This window comes from Haematobia irritans, chromosome 5 (genome assembly GCF_050003625.1).
Source record: "Haematobia irritans isolate KBUSLIRL chromosome 5, ASM5000362v1, whole genome shotgun sequence".
NCBI classification, from domain to species: domain Eukaryota; kingdom Metazoa; phylum Arthropoda; class Insecta; order Diptera; family Muscidae; genus Haematobia; species Haematobia irritans.
Window position 1 is genome coordinate 139,768,821 of NC_134401.1, and position 19,227 is coordinate 139,788,047.

At 32.7% G+C, this 19,227-nt stretch overlaps 1 protein-coding gene across 3 annotated transcripts in view; it reads right to left on the bottom strand.

The window, feature by feature from the left end:
- Positions 1 to 19,227, bottom strand: part of atos (atos homolog atossa) — a 101,826-nt gene that overhangs the window by 38,069 nt on the left and 44,530 nt on the right. For 2 of the 3 annotated variants that reach the window (XM_075311095.1, XM_075311094.1), the window contains exon 1: positions 2,462 to 2,762. The exons of the other annotated variant lie outside the window; for it this stretch is intronic. The gene's annotated coding sequence lies outside the window, so the exon portion shown is untranslated. Of the gene's footprint in view, positions 1 to 2,461; positions 2,763 to 19,227 lie in introns of those variants that run through there. 3 annotated transcript variants of the gene reach the window in all.

A 19,227-nucleotide genomic window follows, 5' to 3' on the forward strand; every position in this document is an offset into this window, starting at 1 on the left:
GCCCTGACCCAGTTAAAAATGTATGCCTTAAGGTCAATAGGAAGCAAAGGAAAAAAAAAGTAATCATGTTCTACCCTGACCTCATTAAACATAATTTTGACCTTCAATAGGTTGGACATGTTGCTAAGGAAGGAATTCTTAGTAAATCAAGGTAAGTTAACAAGGTTGAAGATCAACAATTTTGAAGCGAGTCTAAATTGGCGAAAAAGGAACACATGCATGCACAAAATGTAAAGCTTTCACTGATTTAAAATTAAAGTAGGCATTTTTGATCAAATTCAGAGGAATTTCCACATGTTATGGCAATAATCAGTATATAAATCAGATTTACCACATAACAAATAGGGAATCTTTGAACCGCTGTTCTGACTGACAGACATGTTAAATATGTTAAGGTATTAAAGGAGAACACCCCCATATGAAGACATCATTAATGCCCGCTTATTACACTACACTACATTTGGGAGTAAAAACCCTTCAGCTATTGTAGGGTTTTACGCGAATTTCAATTTTATAAAAATTGACAAGAAAAATTTTTAAGAAGAATTTTAACAAGTAATAAAATTTATGTACCTGTGGATATTTCATTGACGTTTTCAAATTTTCTACTAACGTTTTTTCTTATTTTAAGACCAGGAAATTACAATTTAATTTTTATAAAAGTGAGTAGATTTTAGCATAAATAAAAATAATAAATTTTAAATTTATTTTAAATGGTTTATGTACACATTTCTTAAAATTAAAAATTTCATAGGAAATTTCAATTTGTCAAAAGAAATGTTGTTTTTTATTAATTCGCTTCAAATGCCTTAATTTACGTTATTTCAAAATGCTGTTGCATTTCCCTTTCTCATTTAATCACACACACACACACACAAACACATACTCATGCTACGCTACGTATTGAGAACAGCAATTGCATCAATCAGCTGATTCATATAACACGTACGCTACGTACGGCACTAACTATCACTTTGACTTGATTACAATGTAAACATCGTAAAATGCACAAGAGCCATTTTATAAATAAGACAGGTATTTCCATTTTGTTGACAAGAAATCCTTTATGTATTTTTATCAACTATAAGGGTCTTTGAAGTATGCATTGCTATTTATTTATATTACCTATAAATATAAATAATATTTGTTGTTGTATTTTAGTTGATATTTTATATCTTTATAGGTATCTTTGTGCTTTGCTGGAACCTTGTTGTGTGTTTCAGTAGAAATTTCACTTGGAAACAAGTTTGTTTTTTGCTTTTTGGCTTTGTGTGGAGATTATTTGTTTTTTTTTTTTTGTGACTGCTATTGCTGCTGCTGTTGGCATTAAAATCTGCTCTTGCATACAAAAACCTTGGATGGGTGATAGGTAAATTGATTTTGGTTTCGATTGCAATCATCTGTATTTTTCCATATCATCCTAACTATAGATTTTTCAAATTTGATGGATATCAGGGATTTCTCATAATTTTGGAACTCATTTGAACATGAAGACCGAATTGTGTTTTTGTTTTTCATTTCCTTACTAATAAATTACCCCATTGTGGTTAAAGAAAATTGCAATAATAGAAAACAATTTTTATTTTCTTTCATTTTCAACCACATTTCTTATAGGAGTGGGGGTGAGGAGAAGAAGGAAACGACTAAAGATATCCCCTTGCTTGGCATGTGGCAAAAACTTTATTATTGTTGTTGTTTTTTTTGTTTTTATTGAAAGTGGTATTGTTGGTTCCCCAAGTTATTACTATGAGAGTTATACAAACCAAATAATTGGTATACCACTTGTACTTGGGGAGCTACATTCAGTCAGTCAGTCAGTCAACCAAACAACTAACGAATGGCCAGTTAGTCAAAGCAGCCAACAAGTCAACCAACAAAAACACAGTTTCTTTTTTGCTTCCCACTTAACTGCAGCAGCAGTAGTCTCTTATGCTATGGTCACACTGGGCAAATATTTGACAGAAATCAAAAAAGAATCCGTCGCCACAGCCAAACCAAGAGACATTTGTAGCTCATATTGAATATCTAACATCATTGTAGGAATATTTTTCAAAAACCGTATCCATATATTTGGAAAATGATTCTGGAAAAATGTTTGACACTCATTTTGGTCAAATATTTGCCTAGTGTGACCATAGCCTTAGTGTTCGAAATGAACATTTGTTGTTGCTATATAATCACTATACTCCAAAGCTTGCACACTTTTGTATACACAACAGCACAGTGGTGAACAGACAGACAGACAATCAGAAAACATCTAAAAAGTCAAGCACACAAACAGGCTATACTGCATATACCTCCTCCTTTTATACTGTGCAAAAACAGATGTCCGTCCATCCATCCATACGTTCTTCCTTCCTTTCATATTCTCTTACTTAGCATTTTTTTTTAATTTTATTTTTTTTTTCTCCAACTATACTCGATTTATTAATACATCATCACATTCACAAATATTACATACTTTGTTAACAAAACTATATTCCTTGAAGAAAACTACGACCACGAAACGAAAGCACACGGCTGTTATTATTCTGATGATTTTTTCACCCTACACACAACCCCTTTTATGTATATTTTCTTCTTTTGTACACGTCCGTGTGGATTTTGTGGAATTTCTTCCCAATGGGGTTCTTTTTTTTTAAAGAAGTTTTGGGTAAAATTCAATTTTTCAAAATTTATCTTGAGAATTATTTTTCAGGATTTGCTATTTCTTTTCGAATTTTTAGACGAGATGTTAACACTCACGTTGCTTGAAAACGACTGAATGATTTGTTGAGAAAACTACACTCAGCACAAAAATACAGAACCCATTTGCTCGTTCGTTTTGTGAAGTCAGCTGCTGCTGCTACTGCAGCGCAAGGCAACAACATCAAATAGCATTAGCATTGCCATAGCCATAAAAGCAGCAGCAGAGCAATCAAAGCAAACTAGAAGTCGCAGTATTATAAAGTGAACGCAAAAAGAAGAAATAGCAGTAACCAACAACAACAACAACACAGCAACATGAAATGAAAATTAAACAAAACAAAATCAGGCAGCCAACCAGTCTAAATATACAAAAGCAAAAACAAGAAAATACTCGCGATAAATACATACAACGAAAGCAAAACCAAAACATTGAGGGAAGTGGTGCTACAGAGTAAGTACCTATACAAAATCCAAAAGGAGAAGATGAAAACCCCATAAGAAATAATCACAAAGAAAACCTATGTATAAACACGACACTCACACACGCACATATGTATTATGTCCGTGTACCTTTATGTATGGATGAATATGTGGTTGACGTCGCCGTTGTCGTCGCCATCATTATCATCGACGTCGTCGAACACTTTGATTGTGTACCAGTACCGAGACTTTCTAAACAGCTGAGCGCAAAATCCATACAACAACAATAAAGCTACCAACAGAATAAACAAAAGTACATAGCACAATGGCAAAGTTAGACAGCACCAGATAAATAAAGAGTGAACCCGATTATAATGTACAATGTTAGTTACAAATACAAAATGCTCTTAATATTTTTACACCACAGTACATGGAAAATAAAATATGTTTTATATCATTACAATTGTCATGGTAATTAAGGAGAGAGAAACTATGCGAATAGTTTCAAATTTCTATAAATTTTTATACAAAAAATGCATAAAATTAATTTTTATAGAAAATTTTGTGACAATGTACTAATTTTGAAAATATTAACTTTTATAGATTTTTTTTTAATAAAATAAAATTTTAATGAAATATGTCATGAAAGTTTAATAAAAATAAGCAATACCAAGAAAATGAAATTGTTAAAGTAAAATAATATTCTACATTCGTTAAAAAGGAATTTTACACAAAAAAAAAAAAACTCGGAAGACTTCACAGTTCCATATTTTCAAAAAATTAAAAACAAAAAGCAATACCGTGAAAATGAAATTTTTAAAGTAAAATAATATTCTATATTATTTTTTATTTATATATTTACAATCATAATGAATTATGAAAATAAACTGGTAATATAGGTGCTAACAACATAGGTTTTCGACCTGAATATTCTATATTAGTTAAAAAGGAATTTTTCAAAAAAAAAAAAAATATTGTAAGACTTCACAGTTCCATATTTTCAAAATCACAAATTTCTCAATTTTAGATAAACGTTGTATTCTTTTGGTGCTTAACAATTTACTTTAAAACCAAACAAAAAAAAATTTGTCGGTTTCAATTGCTCTTAAAGAAAATATTTATAACAAATAGGAATGTCATTTGTCCAAAATTTCATTAGGGAGGAATGTATTTTTGCCTTTGTGTGTAGTTAAAAATTATCTAAAATATGTTTAATTTGTACGATTACCATGTGTGTAACAAAAATCTTTATAATTGATTTAAGCCCCTTAACGTAATCGACCATTATGGTTGGACCACCTTTTACAAAAGCGCAAAAGCAAAAAAAAAAAACGAAAAGTAAAATGACTACGTCAACATAAAAATGATGACTTATGTTTTACCTAGTATACAACAAATGAAGCGTATGTATGTGCGAGTATGTGTATTTCTATATGAAGTAACAAATGTGTAAATAATAATATTTGAACAAAGTAAATAAATATAAACATATCTAAACTAAATAAATACAAAAAAAAAACAATATGAATATGTGTCAGTCACACTTTGATAACAAAAAATAAAACGAAAAACAAAAGTTTGAATTTATTTTTGAAAATAACAAAAACAACCAAACACCATATGATAAATTTGATAAAAACACTCAAATGCGAGACAACAACAAATAATACAACAAGGTTACTCACATATGTATTCATTCCAACATATAAATATGTTGCGACATAAATATTTATACCTTCTCTACCCTTCCCATAAAATTACTACGTAGTTTCTAATACTTTGCTGTTATCGCAAATATTCCCCATTTCTTAATACCCAACCAACCAATACCTCCACCCAAGGAAAATTTTCCTATCTCAAACACCCTTCTCTCTATCGCTCATACTCACTTTTTGTCTTAACATTAAACAATTTTATGAGACTTTATCTCAACGTCATCATCACAACAATGTAATGATGATAAATAGAGAGAGAGAGAATTTATTTAACATAGAGAATGCGAAAAAACAGCTGTTCAAAAAGGTAATTCGAAATCGCATAATTTTTTTAGTCTTGCTCTTGTTTTCTTAAAAATTGCAATTCAAAAAGATTTATTGTTGTAGAATGAGTGGTATTGTATAGCTGAATATTTTAAATTGAAGAAAAAAATGACCACATTTGGCAAAGAAACAATTGATCTTTGACTATTATGCCTTGTAAGGGTCACATCTTCCATGATTGAACTGTTCAAATTGGGCTACGAACTTCTGCCCCCTCATTATCGTATCTAGAGATTTCCTCTCTCTCCTCTAGCAGGCTAAGTACATTTAGGACCATCCTCGTAATTAGGTAATCGGCACGCATAATTCTAGTACACCTTGCAATGTCATTTAGTTAAAAAATAACAAAAAAATAAACCCACAGAAAAATTGAAATATAAGTGCTTAAATCAGTACTATTCCGTAACAATAGTATACCAATCCCGTTCCCCCGCTCGCGTTACATACAAATGTTTAATCCCAGTTTCAGTTAAACACAAAAAAAGAGTTTCCTCTTAAGGGCGGTACTATGTTCCCTTTCTGCGTGGAAATTTCCGCGGTTACTTTATTAAAATAGTACGATTAAAAGCAGATAATTTTTTCATCAATTGATACACATTAACAGAAATATATTTGTTTTCATTTATAATTTTAAATGTTTTAAAAAAGGCAATCTTATTTTCGGCGTGAACATTAATACTAGTAGTAATGATACCCGGTAGGGGTATATACCAATATTTATTTCGATCTCTATACTACTTTTCTTTTCCAGAAAAAAAGAATTAAAATATTTTGAAAAATTTGGCTTAGATTTCTTATTGCGTTGCACTTTTGCCAAACCTGATTTATGTTGCTCAACATTAAGAACGAATTAACTCTCTCACTCTCTCCACATAATCATCCGTCATCATTCACCACTTTCTCTCTGTTATTTATTTACACTCATTGCGCATCAGATGACAAAAACAGAGACAATGCTGCTGCTGTTGCCTCCGTTAGCGTCAGAAATCATATGGTATTTTTGCATCAACATGTTTTCATTTTATATACAAAGTGATGTGGGGTAACAGAAATTGAAAAATACGAACTTTTGAAAACACATACAATTGCGGAAAATATCATTTGCTTTTTCATGAATTCATATACTAAACGGATTTCTTCTCCCCCACCCATTCAAGTGTACATATGTAATACAATTTGGGTTTTTTTTATTCCCTTTTATTTTTTTCGGCTCAAAAAACAACTAATAATTTCAAGTATTTTTCCGTGTGTGGTTTTTATTTTTATTATCGATATTGTCACACACACACACATCCATACCCAGGCATATTCTAACACTTTTGGATTACCCACTCAGCTGTTTTGAGATATAGAATAGAATGGGAAATTAAATAAACAGAAGTCGACCCCAGCAACGTTAATTGTCCCTACTGAGTGCCTGTCTTCACTGACCGACTGGTGATTGTCAGCGCCGTCAGTGTGTGAGTGAAAAGTGCGTTGTGGGGTGGTGAAGGAAAAACAAACTAGAAAACTATAGAAGATTAAAGTGTATGCGACAGCCACATACAAGGCGAGTTATACAGAAAGAGAGATAACAGGTTTTTCCTGAGGGTGTGTAGGCATAGGCAATTTATAGTTATATACTTATATATATTTGAAAATGTTTTTATCGTTATACATGGTCAAATTGGTTAGAATTTGAAAGCTTCTTCTATAGAGCAAAAAAGAATTTTCTTTTTGTAAAATATCAAGCAAGCAAAATATGCCCATTGTTTTGTCTACTCTAGAAAACAAAAAACAGCTGAGAGAAATCTATGGGAGAGGAAGAGAGAGAGAGAACACATGCAGTGTTGCCAATTTGGTGCTTTTAGCACCAAATTTAGTGCTTTTTGATTTCTAAAAAGCACCAAATCGCCTTTTTGGCGCCTTTTCAAAAAAAGCACCAACTTGGTGCTTTCTGGCATATTCATTTAGTGCTTTTGGTGCTTTTTTTTTATTTTGAACAGTATTAAGTTTAATTGATACAAAAATTTTGATTAGACTTTCAAGAGCCGAAGAAACTCAAATTTATTGCCAAATATAGAATTTGATTGTTATGAAGTTGGTATTGATCATTTTTTAATTAATATTGTTATTTAGGGTATTCTGTAGGAAAGTCGAGCGATGAGTGTCGAATTTTTGAATTTGGTAAAGATGTCATTAAAAACGTTTGTATTAAATTCACAAAAGCACGCACAACTGAAATAAGCAATAGACTCCTTACATATATTAATATTTTGAAAGTTGAAAAACATCACTGATCAAAATGAATTGGACGAAAGCATTAAAACTGATCAAAGTGTATACTTGAATAGCGGTTCATAATGGTGAGTACTAAGTTCGAGTTTTGCCGCTAAAGTGAAAACTATATCAATAAAAAAGGCATAGAATTATGCATATTTGCTGCAAATTTTATTATAACTTGATGGGGAATAGCCAAAAGCAAATTTTCACAAAGTTTGTATTCCTTAAAATGAATTATTAAAGAAGTTGTAATTGTGAAAAAATGACTATTTTAGCAGCTTAACTCGATATTAATACCCACCTTAACTTCTTAAAATTCAATTCACAAAAGTTCTATAAAACATCGTTGGAAGTTTTTTTTTTTTTTTTTTTTTTTAGTAGAGTATTTAATTTTCGATTTTGTGGTGGAAGATGGTATATTAGAATTTATAATATATTTTTGGTGCTTTTTGGCCTTGGGGGGTTGGCAACACTGAACACATGTTCAAATACCTTACCACTTGACGAAGGATGCTACATTAGAATTCAGGGGGTTTGCTAAGTTTTAATAGCTATTTAATGGTTATACTGGTAGAAAAAGTTCGAAATAATTCATGCAATGAAAGAAATTCGTAAATATAACGAAATTTTAGTTAAACAATGAATTGTTTCGAATTACAAATGTCAAATCATTACCAAAAATATTGATATTTATGGAATTAAATATTCAAAGGAGTTTCTAGAATAGTTCTTATACTGGATTTTTCTTTCCAATAATTATTGATATGTCGAAATATTTTCTTTTTTTAATTACAAACACATTGCAAATGATGTCATCCACTGATTTCACAAATGCATCATTCTAAAATTGATTACCTTATTGGCATCTTCTTTATTCTGAAATCAATATATTTATATACTTTGCCTTGTAGTATTGGCTGGCTTCTATGCTAAACCAATTGATTTGGGTTCGTTACACTCAATTTAAATTGTTTATGACTCAGTTTGTTAACCGTAATTTGTGTATGATGCATATATTCATGAACTTCCCTTTGTCTACTAAAAATACAAAACATTTAAAATTCATAACAATATGAGGATTCTTTTTGTTTCAATGCAAAGTAATATTGGAAAATTGTCCAGTTCTTGCGATTCTAAGAATGAAAGAATCTTGTTCGTAAATTAGATATATTTATATGAACATTTACAAAGATAAAGGTACACGCAATGAAAAAAACGTTTGGAAAGCGAAAACGTTTTACTTTTGTTAGTTTTTTGAATTTTTTCGACATTTTTAAACTTTTAAAATTTTCGTCGTGGATTAAATCGACAATATTCTATCGTTGCACTTAATTGAATTTTTGGCGATGAAGCTCCTATCCAAGACAAATTTCGTGAAGGTCGTCCAAAATCAGTTGTAGTTACGGAAACCATTGATGCTGTGCGCCAACTGATATTACAAGATCGTCATTTGACCCATCGTGAGATTGAGACAACCTTAGACATTAATGGAACCATCATACATTCAATATTGCATGAGTCTTCTCTACCGTGAGACTCGAACCTGGATTGTCTGCTCCATACGCGTTTATAGTCGCCTTAGCACATTGCACCACAGACGGAGTCACCATAAGAACGTCTAACGAATAATTGATGATGAATGTCTTCTTTTTATTACAGTAATCCCTCGATTTACGTCGTGATTGGTTCCAGAATTTGACGACGTTAGTCGAAACGACGTAAACCGAATTAACAATTGCTCTTACTTACTCCTAAGTCCACTTATGTATGTATGTGCGTGTACATAATAAAAAACTTAAAAAATAAAGGTAATTCAGTAATTTCGGTAAGAATTTCAGAAAAAAATGTTTCGATGTCATCATCGTTGATACATATTTTACGTATGGAAGGCGTTTCTGATAAAGTTGGCAAACAAATCGACGACGTAAATCGAAGTTTAATGGAACAAAAAATTTGACGACGTAAATCGAAACAACGTAAACCGAGACGACGTAAATCGAGGGATTACTGTACTGTAGGTATCAAATACAACGAGGGGTCAAAGTTCTCCAACATCTTAAGAAGCGGTTGATGCGTTCAGAGTACATGATTTGGAGATACTTCAATCAGAGTGGCAAAGGGCTTCCATAATTGGTTCAAACCCACGCAAAAGTGTGTGCACTAGGGATGCCAGATTTTGAAGAGGCAAAAAGAGTACATTCAGCTTATAAAAAGAGCACATACGAAAAAAATAGAGCACACTTTTTCAAATAACAGAAAAACATTTAATTCCAATTTATTGAAATATAATTCATTTAAACATAATAAAAAGGTTCATATCATAAACATAAAATAACCTACATTCATCTCAAGCTAATTTTCTTACGATACTTTGTAAGTCATTTTTTGGTGTTTTTGTGAAAAACGTTATTGAAGAAGTTTGTTTACATTTAGAACTGAGTACAAAGTTAAGAAGCAACATCGGCATGCTCTTCTCCCTGATATATAAAGTAAAACACTATTTAATTAGAAAATAACGGCTAGGAAAATCTCTTCGTGCGACATTTACGTATTTTCAGTTTACTTTTACCATTTATTGAATCGCGTGGGATTAATAATTGCTGTGATGCATGAAAAGCGCACTTAACTAAAAATAGAGCACTTTTACGTGCTCTTTTGACCTATCTTGTTTTAAGAGCACATTTTGTAAAAAAGAGCACATGTGCTCTTTAAAAGAGTACGTCTGGCATCCCTAGTGTGCACTCATAGAAGAACTCATGAACAGCGTGCGCGTTTCAAAACGATCCGTTCATGAAAGTGAAACAACAAACATGTGGTGACAAATGCAGAATTAGAACTGAGTACAAAGTTAAGAAGCAACATCGGCATGCTCTTCTACGACCCTGATATATAAAGTAAAACACTATTTAATTAGAAAATAACGGCTAGGAAAATCTCTTCGTGCGACATTTACGTATTTTCAGTTTACTTTTACCATTTATTGAATCGCGTGGGATTAATAATTGCTGTGATGCATGAAAAGCGCACTTAACTAAAAATAGAGCACTTTTACGTGCTCTTTTGACCTATCTTGTTTTAAGAGCACATTTTGTAAAAAAGAGCACATGTGCTCTTTAAAAGAGTACGTCTGGCATCCCTAGTGTGCACTCATAGAAGAACTCATGAACAGCGTGCGCGTTTCAAAACGATCCGTTCATGAAAGTGAAACAACAAACATGTGGTGACAAATGCAGAACAGACGGTGTCAATCTAACAACGATAAAACGACGCCATGCGTTGTGAAAACAACAACCAGAGTTCATGATCTGAAAACGTAATAGTTACGAATTTATAAAAAAAATGTCCGTTACTGTGACTCGTACCTGGATTGTCTGTTCCATGCGCTTTTACAGTCGTTTTAGCACATTGCACTACAGGTGGAGTTGCCATAAGAACGTCTAACGAATATTTTGAGGCTTTTCATGGTCAAAGAAAAACAAAAACCATTTATGAAATCGTGAACGTCCGTGGACGAAGTCGTGAACATTCCGTTTACGTGAACGTTCCCGTTTCATTTTGTTACCGTCCGTTCACGATTTTGGAACGTATTTTTTCTATTAGTGTAGGTCTTAAAGGTTTCCATAATTGGTTCAAACTCACGCAAAAGTACGTGCACTCATAGAAGAAATCATGAACAGCGTGCACGTTTTAAAACGATCCGTTCATGAAAGTTAAACAACACACATGTGGTGTCAAATGGAGAACAAACGGTGTCAATCTAACATGATCTGAAAACGTAATGGTTACGAATTTATAAAAAAAAGTCCGCTACTGTGGCTCGAACCTGGATTGTCTGCTCCATGCGCTTTAACAGTCGTTTTAGCACATTGCACCACAGGTGGAGTTGCCATAAGAACGTCTAACGAATATTTTATGGCTTTTCATGCTCAAAGAAAAACGAAAGCCATTTATGAAATCGTGAACGTCCGTGGACGAAGTCGTGAACATTCCGTTTTCGTGAACGTTCCCGTTTCATTTTGTTACCGTTCGTTCACGGTTTTGGAACGTAATTTTTTCTATTAGTGTAGGTCTTAATGGGGAATATTTTGCAGCCAATTTTGTTGAATAATATTTATTTTTGTTCTCTAATACTGAAATATAAAAGTTACCCTCGAATATCCTCCGAAATTCAATTACAGCTGGAGTTGGATAACTTCATATAAGCCTAAGATTTTTTCACATGCTTTTATATACTTTTTTTGTTAGATTAATCTACAGAAAAGTGATAACAAAATATTTGAAAATGCCACAATGCCAGATAATCAAACTACAAACACAGATAATAAAATTAATAATGGTATTTGTTGTTTTTTTCGAAAATAGTAAATTGCCCATCTGTTCATCATCTGTAGCAATTCAATAGAAAGAAGTGGACAACCGGTATAATCATATGGTTTTTTCATAATGATAATCATATGTTTTTTGTTTTATCTTTCATTTTCAGCCATCGGCACTTGACGAAGAAACCCAACAACAATAAAACAAAAAAAAAAAAAAACAATTTTGCAAATGCATACTAATGTAGAATATTTACCTATTATCTCTTTGGTCTCTTTAAAATTGGAAATTATCACGTATCAACAATATACACACGATGACAGACGTTGTTGCGGAAATCAATGTGCAGGAAAAAGAAATTGCATGTGTAGTACACAGTGAATAAAAGGTAATCCAACCATAATACCAAATACACAAAAACGAAAATTATTTATTTATTTAGGCGTGGATCATCAGAGTGTAGAGGACCAATGTGATTGTTAGCTTCTAACAAGGTTTCACAGCCCAAAAAACCTTGGTATACAGGGTGGCAACAAAGTAAAACCCTAGAGTTTTTCATTTTAATATTTAAAAAAGAAAAGTAGAAATGAAGCAAGGTGCCGGTATTTTTTGGCGCTTGACCCCAAATTGGGATTCTTTCTTCTTCTTCCTCCAAAAATCCCCCAATAAGATATTGATTATAAAATAAAAAAATGAAAATCAGTAAAATTAAAAAAAAAAAAAACATTTTTGTAATACCAGTTTTCGAGCTGCAATAAGATCAAGATTTGTAAACACAATACCAGGAGACCGGTGATCCAAATGCTCGAGATATGAAAATGAGAGTTTCATATTTATGAACGAAAATTTACTTGTAATAAAAATGGTTGGTTGTTGGTCAATAAGAAGGTGAAATCATTTCTGTAAAATATAAATTAGCGCTATGGAAATTCCTCACAAATATCCCAAATTTTGGGGGATAGAACACAATACTGGCAACACTGGTGAGAACCTCCATTTTAATTTTTGTTTGATGCGTGCTGTGTCCTGTTGAAATGACCATGGTCGGCAGCCTTTAGGACATTTTCCGGATAATATTCGGCATTTATTTTGATCGTCATCGGCGCTTGAGTTCTGGTGGCAAATCGAAGGTGTACATTTTCAGCTCACCTCTTTGGAATGTAAACCCGAATGTAAACTCAGCCACCATGTATATTTAATTTACTGAAATTTTCACAACTCCCTATACTATGAATTTGACCTAAACTGATTTTAGCACTAGGCGGTGTTTATTCAAAGGACCAACTCACAAATAATATCGTGCAATATTGTTGAGTCACCTTTTTCCAATAAGCAAAAAATTTCACTAATGAACTAAGCTGCATATAATGAATATGAACAATATGATTTTTTTGTTTGTTTTAAACCAAAAGAAAATTCAAAGGTAATGACCAAAATTCAATACTTTGGTAAATCACATGAAAATTCTTAACCTTGACAAAATTATTTTATGACAGCACAAAAATTATGATAGACATTTAACGCTTATAAGCAGATGAATAAAATCCTAAAGAATGGGACATATGAGATTTGCTGAGGCAAACAAGAAACTACAGAGGCATATGTAATCAGTAAAAAACAACCATAAAATCTATAACTGTGGACATTTAAAACGTGACTATTTCAAAAGCACAAAAATAATCAGCAGGGATTTAATCCACAAGCCTTAGTGATAATGGTGGCAATTAATATAAATTCCCAATACACAGCTGTTTGATATAAAAATCATCTTCGTTCTCTCTCTCTCTCTCTCTCTACTCTCAGTGTCACCAATGAAATAGCAGTGCATTTAGTTGTTAAGCTATATTGGTCAGTGTTGCCAATTTGGTGCTTTTAGCACCAAATTTAGTGCTTTTTGATGTCTAAAAAGCACCAAATTGCCTTTTTGGTGCCTTTTCAAAAAAAGCACCAACTTGGTGCTTTCTGGCATTTTCATTTAGTGCTTTTGGTGCTTTTTTTATTTTGAACAGTATTAAGTTTAATTGATACAAAAATTTTGATTAGACTTTCAAGAGCCGAAGAAACTCAAATGTATTGCCAAATATAGAATTTGATTGTTATGAAGTTGGTATTGATTATTTTTTAATTAATATTGTTATTTAGGGTATTCTGTAGGAAAGTCGAGCGATGAGTGTCGAATTTTTGAATTTGGTAAAGATGTCATTAAAAACGTTTGTATTAAATTCACAAAAGCATGCACAACTGAAATTAGCAATAGACTCCTTCCATATATTAATATTTTGAAAGTGGAAAAACATCACTGATCAAAATGAATTGGACGAAAGCATTAAAACTGATCAAAGTGTATACTTGAATAGCGGTTCATAATGGTGAGTGCTAAGTTCGAGTTTTGCCGCTAAAGTGAAAACTATATCAGTAAAAAAGGCATAAAATTATGCATATTTGCTACAAATTTTATTATAACTTGATGGGGAATAGCCAAAAGCAAATTTTCACAAAGTTTGTATTCCTTAAAATGAATTATGAAAGAAACGTAATTGTGAAAAAATGACTATTTTAGCAACTAAACTCGATCGATCTTAATACCCACCTTAACTTCTTAAAATTCAATTCACAAAAGTTCTATACTACATCTTCGGAAGGTTTTTTTTTAGTAGTGCATTTAATTTTCGATTTTGTGGTGGAAGGTGGTATGTTAGAATTTATATTATATTTTTGGTGCTTTTTGGCCTTGGGGAGTTGGCAACACTGATATTGGTGTACTTGGAGAGAGGAAACATCTGTTCGTTTTACTAGTTTTGTTGAAAAATAGTTAAAAAAATCTTTGGCGTTTTTCAATACTGATAGACAGAGTATGGGGTTTTTTTGTATCTCTAATCTATTGGTTTTTGGGATGGAATAATTATCGTGATTTAAATAAATGTTAGCGTTGGTGGCACTCTACAAATCAAAATAACCATATCACAGGATGAATTCATATATTTTGATAATCGAAATATATGAAATCCATACCCTGGTTCCTGTTCTACATATTGTAGATCCACGCTGCTGCACTGTTCTGTTGTCAATGTTTGTTGTTAGTTCAAGTAGAAATGTTTCAAGGTTTTTAACGTTGGCTGTGTACTCAGTTTACACGAATGCAAAAGGGGAGCAGCCGCAGCAACAACAACAAGAGACCCAACAACTATACACTACTGCTATAACCAAAGACTATTAATAAAGAAGACATGATATCAGCTTGCTCTTCCTCTTTTTCTTGAAAAAACAGAGATTAATATCATACATGTTCCATGAGACGTTGCAACTTTTTTTCGGTTTCTCTTTTCATTTTGCATTCGTAACAAAACTTAATTCGCTTATTTTAGCAATTTTTTTAACTCTTAAACGAACAAAAACACTTTGTGAAACATTTTATTAATAATTTAGTGCAACCGACACAGAAATTTGCGTGAAATGTTGGAGAAAATAGCTAAATAAAAATTGTCTGCATCAAACCAGTAAGTTCGGAGCGCTTTTCCAACAAGTATGATATTAATCTCTGTTTTCTAGTACTAACACTATCAAAGCCCATTTCATGTCTTCTTTATTAATAGTCTTTGGCTATAACAGAGTATAAAACTAAATAAAAACAACAACAATACCAGTAATAAATAGAAACAACTGTTAAAGAGATATAGGAATATGTTTATATGTCTGAATGTAGTTACCCATTGCTGCTAAAATAAAAGAGCGCACTATTGTGAGTGTAGACCAATGTGAGAATACCAGAGAGAGAGAGAGAGAGAGGGAAGTGGGGAAAGAGGCGTCGCATTATTGCCAGATATGGGGAGCTTTTATTTGATAAAATAACATAAACATATTGAATAGACATACACACAAACATCCATACATTATATCTTCTACATAGTCACGAGATACATATATAACAATGGATACAGATTGAAAACAATGAGGGGGTATTTCTCTGAAAGCGCAGTGATGTTAAAAAAAATGAAAATAAATACAAACCTACAAATGTTCATAAATACATATTGTATATATTGTATATATACACGATTGTGAACGTACTATATATGAATGTTTATAAAGCCCTACTCAAAGAGTATTATGTTTGTATGCGTGTTATATTTCTATATTCAAACACTTGGCTTTCTTCTATTTTTTTATTCGTATTCTCAATCAGCTGTTTTTTGTGATCATTTGTGTTTTTTATAGTGTTACGAAATGAATTCATAAATGCTATTAATTTTTAAACAAAAGCTGATGGCAATGACTCAGGGCACTTTTGAATAAAGAAAAGGAATATAAATAAACAATTTGTGTATTCGCGTCACAATGCCATAGAAACATACAAACATAGATAATATACTACCTTCATCAAGTCTATCTTTATTGATATCAATTCGTGTTTCTATTAGAGAAACTTTGAAATAAAGAAAATGTATATATACACCCAAAGAAAATACGTTGAGTGCAGCAATCGTATTAAACCCTTTTAATGTAATCGCTTATTTATTTCCCTAAAATAAAAGACAAAAAATACTTTCCTCTGGAACGAAAAGCAAATTCTTGCTTTGAAAATCCGTGAATCGACAAAGACCAATCCAATTATTCTTATTCTCATTAATATAAATACCTTATGTTACTTCAAAATCTTGTGGAATGAAGTAGAATTTACCTGAAATGGAAGAAAAAATAAAAAAAGATTGTTATTAAAATATTATTTTTTATATAATTACATTTTTAATCAGAAAAAAATTATGAAACAATTTCTTGGAAAGAAAAATTTTCTGTAAGACAATGAAAATATTCATTAATAGTATGAAATGCTTCTTTAGTAATTAGAAAATTCATTACATCAATGAACAATTTCATTGAATTTATTCTATTGTATTGTTAGATCTATTTAATTATAGTCCATTTCCAGGGTAATTCGTATGTACTCTAATTTTACTATTATGTGTCATTTCTCCGGGTGTATTATTTGTCAAGGTGTTTGTATCCACAATACTATGTTCAATCATTCCGAAAAAATGAAAGAGGAATTATGGTGAATGCAAAGAAATAGGTATTTCTCTAATTTAAACAATTATAGTAATAATTATTAAATCTTAAAATATGTAATTAAGTGCCTACATTAATCTGCATAAATTTATTTTGATGTCGTTCGGTAATTAGTTTGTATGAATATATTGATGTCATCTATACTTATGTGTGATGTATCATTATGGTTTATGGAATTTTAAAATAAATTAAAATCATAGTATTTGTCCGTTTTGGAATTAGCATTAATTTTTAAGGACTAAATACATTTCTTTATAATCCGTAATCGATTAGGCCAGGCCGAATCTTATGTACCCTCCACCATGGATTGCGTAGAAACTTCTACGAAAGACTGTCATCCACAATCGAATTACTTGGGTTGTGGTGTCTTAAAACTTCTTAACATCGTTTTCTAAATTGTGAGTTAGTCCATACGTGGTATATATGTATTAGAAAAAAAGGTATGTATAGGTAAGTCTTCAAATAATTACGAATCGATATGGACTTTTGCACGATACGTAGAGAGCTAGAATTGAAATATGGGGGCTATATACAATTATGAACTTGATATGGACCAATTTTTGTGTGATTGGGGATCGATTTATCTGAGGGCTATATATATGGACCTAGTTAGGCATCGTTTTTAACGGCCATATACCAGCACAATGTACCAAATTTCAGCTGACTCGGATGAAATATGCTCCTCCAAGAGGCTCCAGAACCAAATCTCGGGATGGGTTTATATGGGGGCTATATATGATTATGGACTGATATGGACCACTTTTGGCATGGTTGTTAAATATCATATACTACCACCACGTACCAAATTTCAACCAGATCGGATGAATTTTGCTTCTCCAAAAGGCACCGGAGGTCAAATCTGAGGATCGGTTTATATGGGGGCTATATATAATTATGGACTGATATGAACCAATTCCTGATGGTTGCTGGATACCATATACTAACATCACGTACCAAATTTCAACCGAATCGGATGAATTGTGCTGTTCCAAGGGGCTCCGGAGGTCAAATCTGGGGATCGGTTTATATGGAGGCTATATATAATTATGGACCGATTTCGACCAATTTTTGCATGGGTGTTTGAGGCCATATATTAACACCACGTACCAAATTTCAACTGAATCAGATGAATTTTGGTCTTCCAAGAGGCACCGGATGAAATATGCTCCTCCAAGAGGCTCCAAAACCAAATCTCGGGATCGGTTTATATGGGGGCTATATATGATTATGGACTGATATGGACCACTTTTGGCATGGTTGTTAAATATCATATACTACCACCACGTACCAAATTTCAACCAGATCGGATGAATTTTGCTTCTCCAAAAGGCACCGGAGGTCAAATATGAGGATCGGTTTATATGGGGGCTATATATAATTATGGACTGATATGAACCAATTCCTGATGGTTGCTGGATACCATATACTAACATCACGTACCAAATTTCAACCGAATCGGATGAATTGTGCTGTTCCAAGGGGCTCCGGAGGTCAAATCTGGGGATCGGTTTATATGGGGGCTATATATAATTATGGACCGATTTCGACCAATTTTTGCATGGGTGTTTGAGGCCATATATTAAAACCACGTACCAAATTTCAACTGAATCAGATGAATTTTGGTCTTCCAAGAGGCACCGGAGGTCAAATCTGGTGATCGATTTATATGGGGGCTATATATAATAATGGACCGATGTGGTCCAATTTTTCCACAGTCATTAGAGACCATATGCTAACACATGTACCAAATTTCAGCCGGATAGGATGAAATTTGCTTCTCTTAGAGGCTCCGCTAGCCAAATCGGGGGATCGGTTTATATGGGGGCTATATATAATTATGGACCGATGTGGACCAATTTTTCCACAGTCATTAGAGACCATATGCTAACACATGTACCAAATTTCAGCCGGATAGGCCACTATTGAAGACGCTACAGTCTTCAATAGTGGCGTTATCGTCCTAAAATTTGGCACAGAAACGTTTTTTGTCTGCACGCAGGCCAAGTTCAATGGGCTATATCGGTGCAGGTTCCATATGAACCGATCCCCCGATTTGGGGTCTTGGGATTCTAGATCGGTCCATGTTTTGGTGTAGACCCCATAGCCCTCCAGATTTCCTAAGACATCCCAATATTTAAGGTATTTAAGATTCGACCCGGCCGAACTTAAGTCCGTATATACTTGTTTCTTCTATGAGAGGGAGCTGCACAAAAAACAGTTACGACTGGAAAGAGCCAAGAAGTTGCTTCGCTCGCGGTGGTTAAAGTGGTAAATTACCGAATTTTGTTTTCTCTGATGAGAAACCATTTCAAATTGAGTAGTTTGTTAACAGAACCAAAATAAGGCTCAGTTACATTTTTAAGTGGTCACCAGAACTCAAAAGCCAACGATCGCCAACGCATTCCGCGACCATCGATCTTTAAATTTTATTTCTATA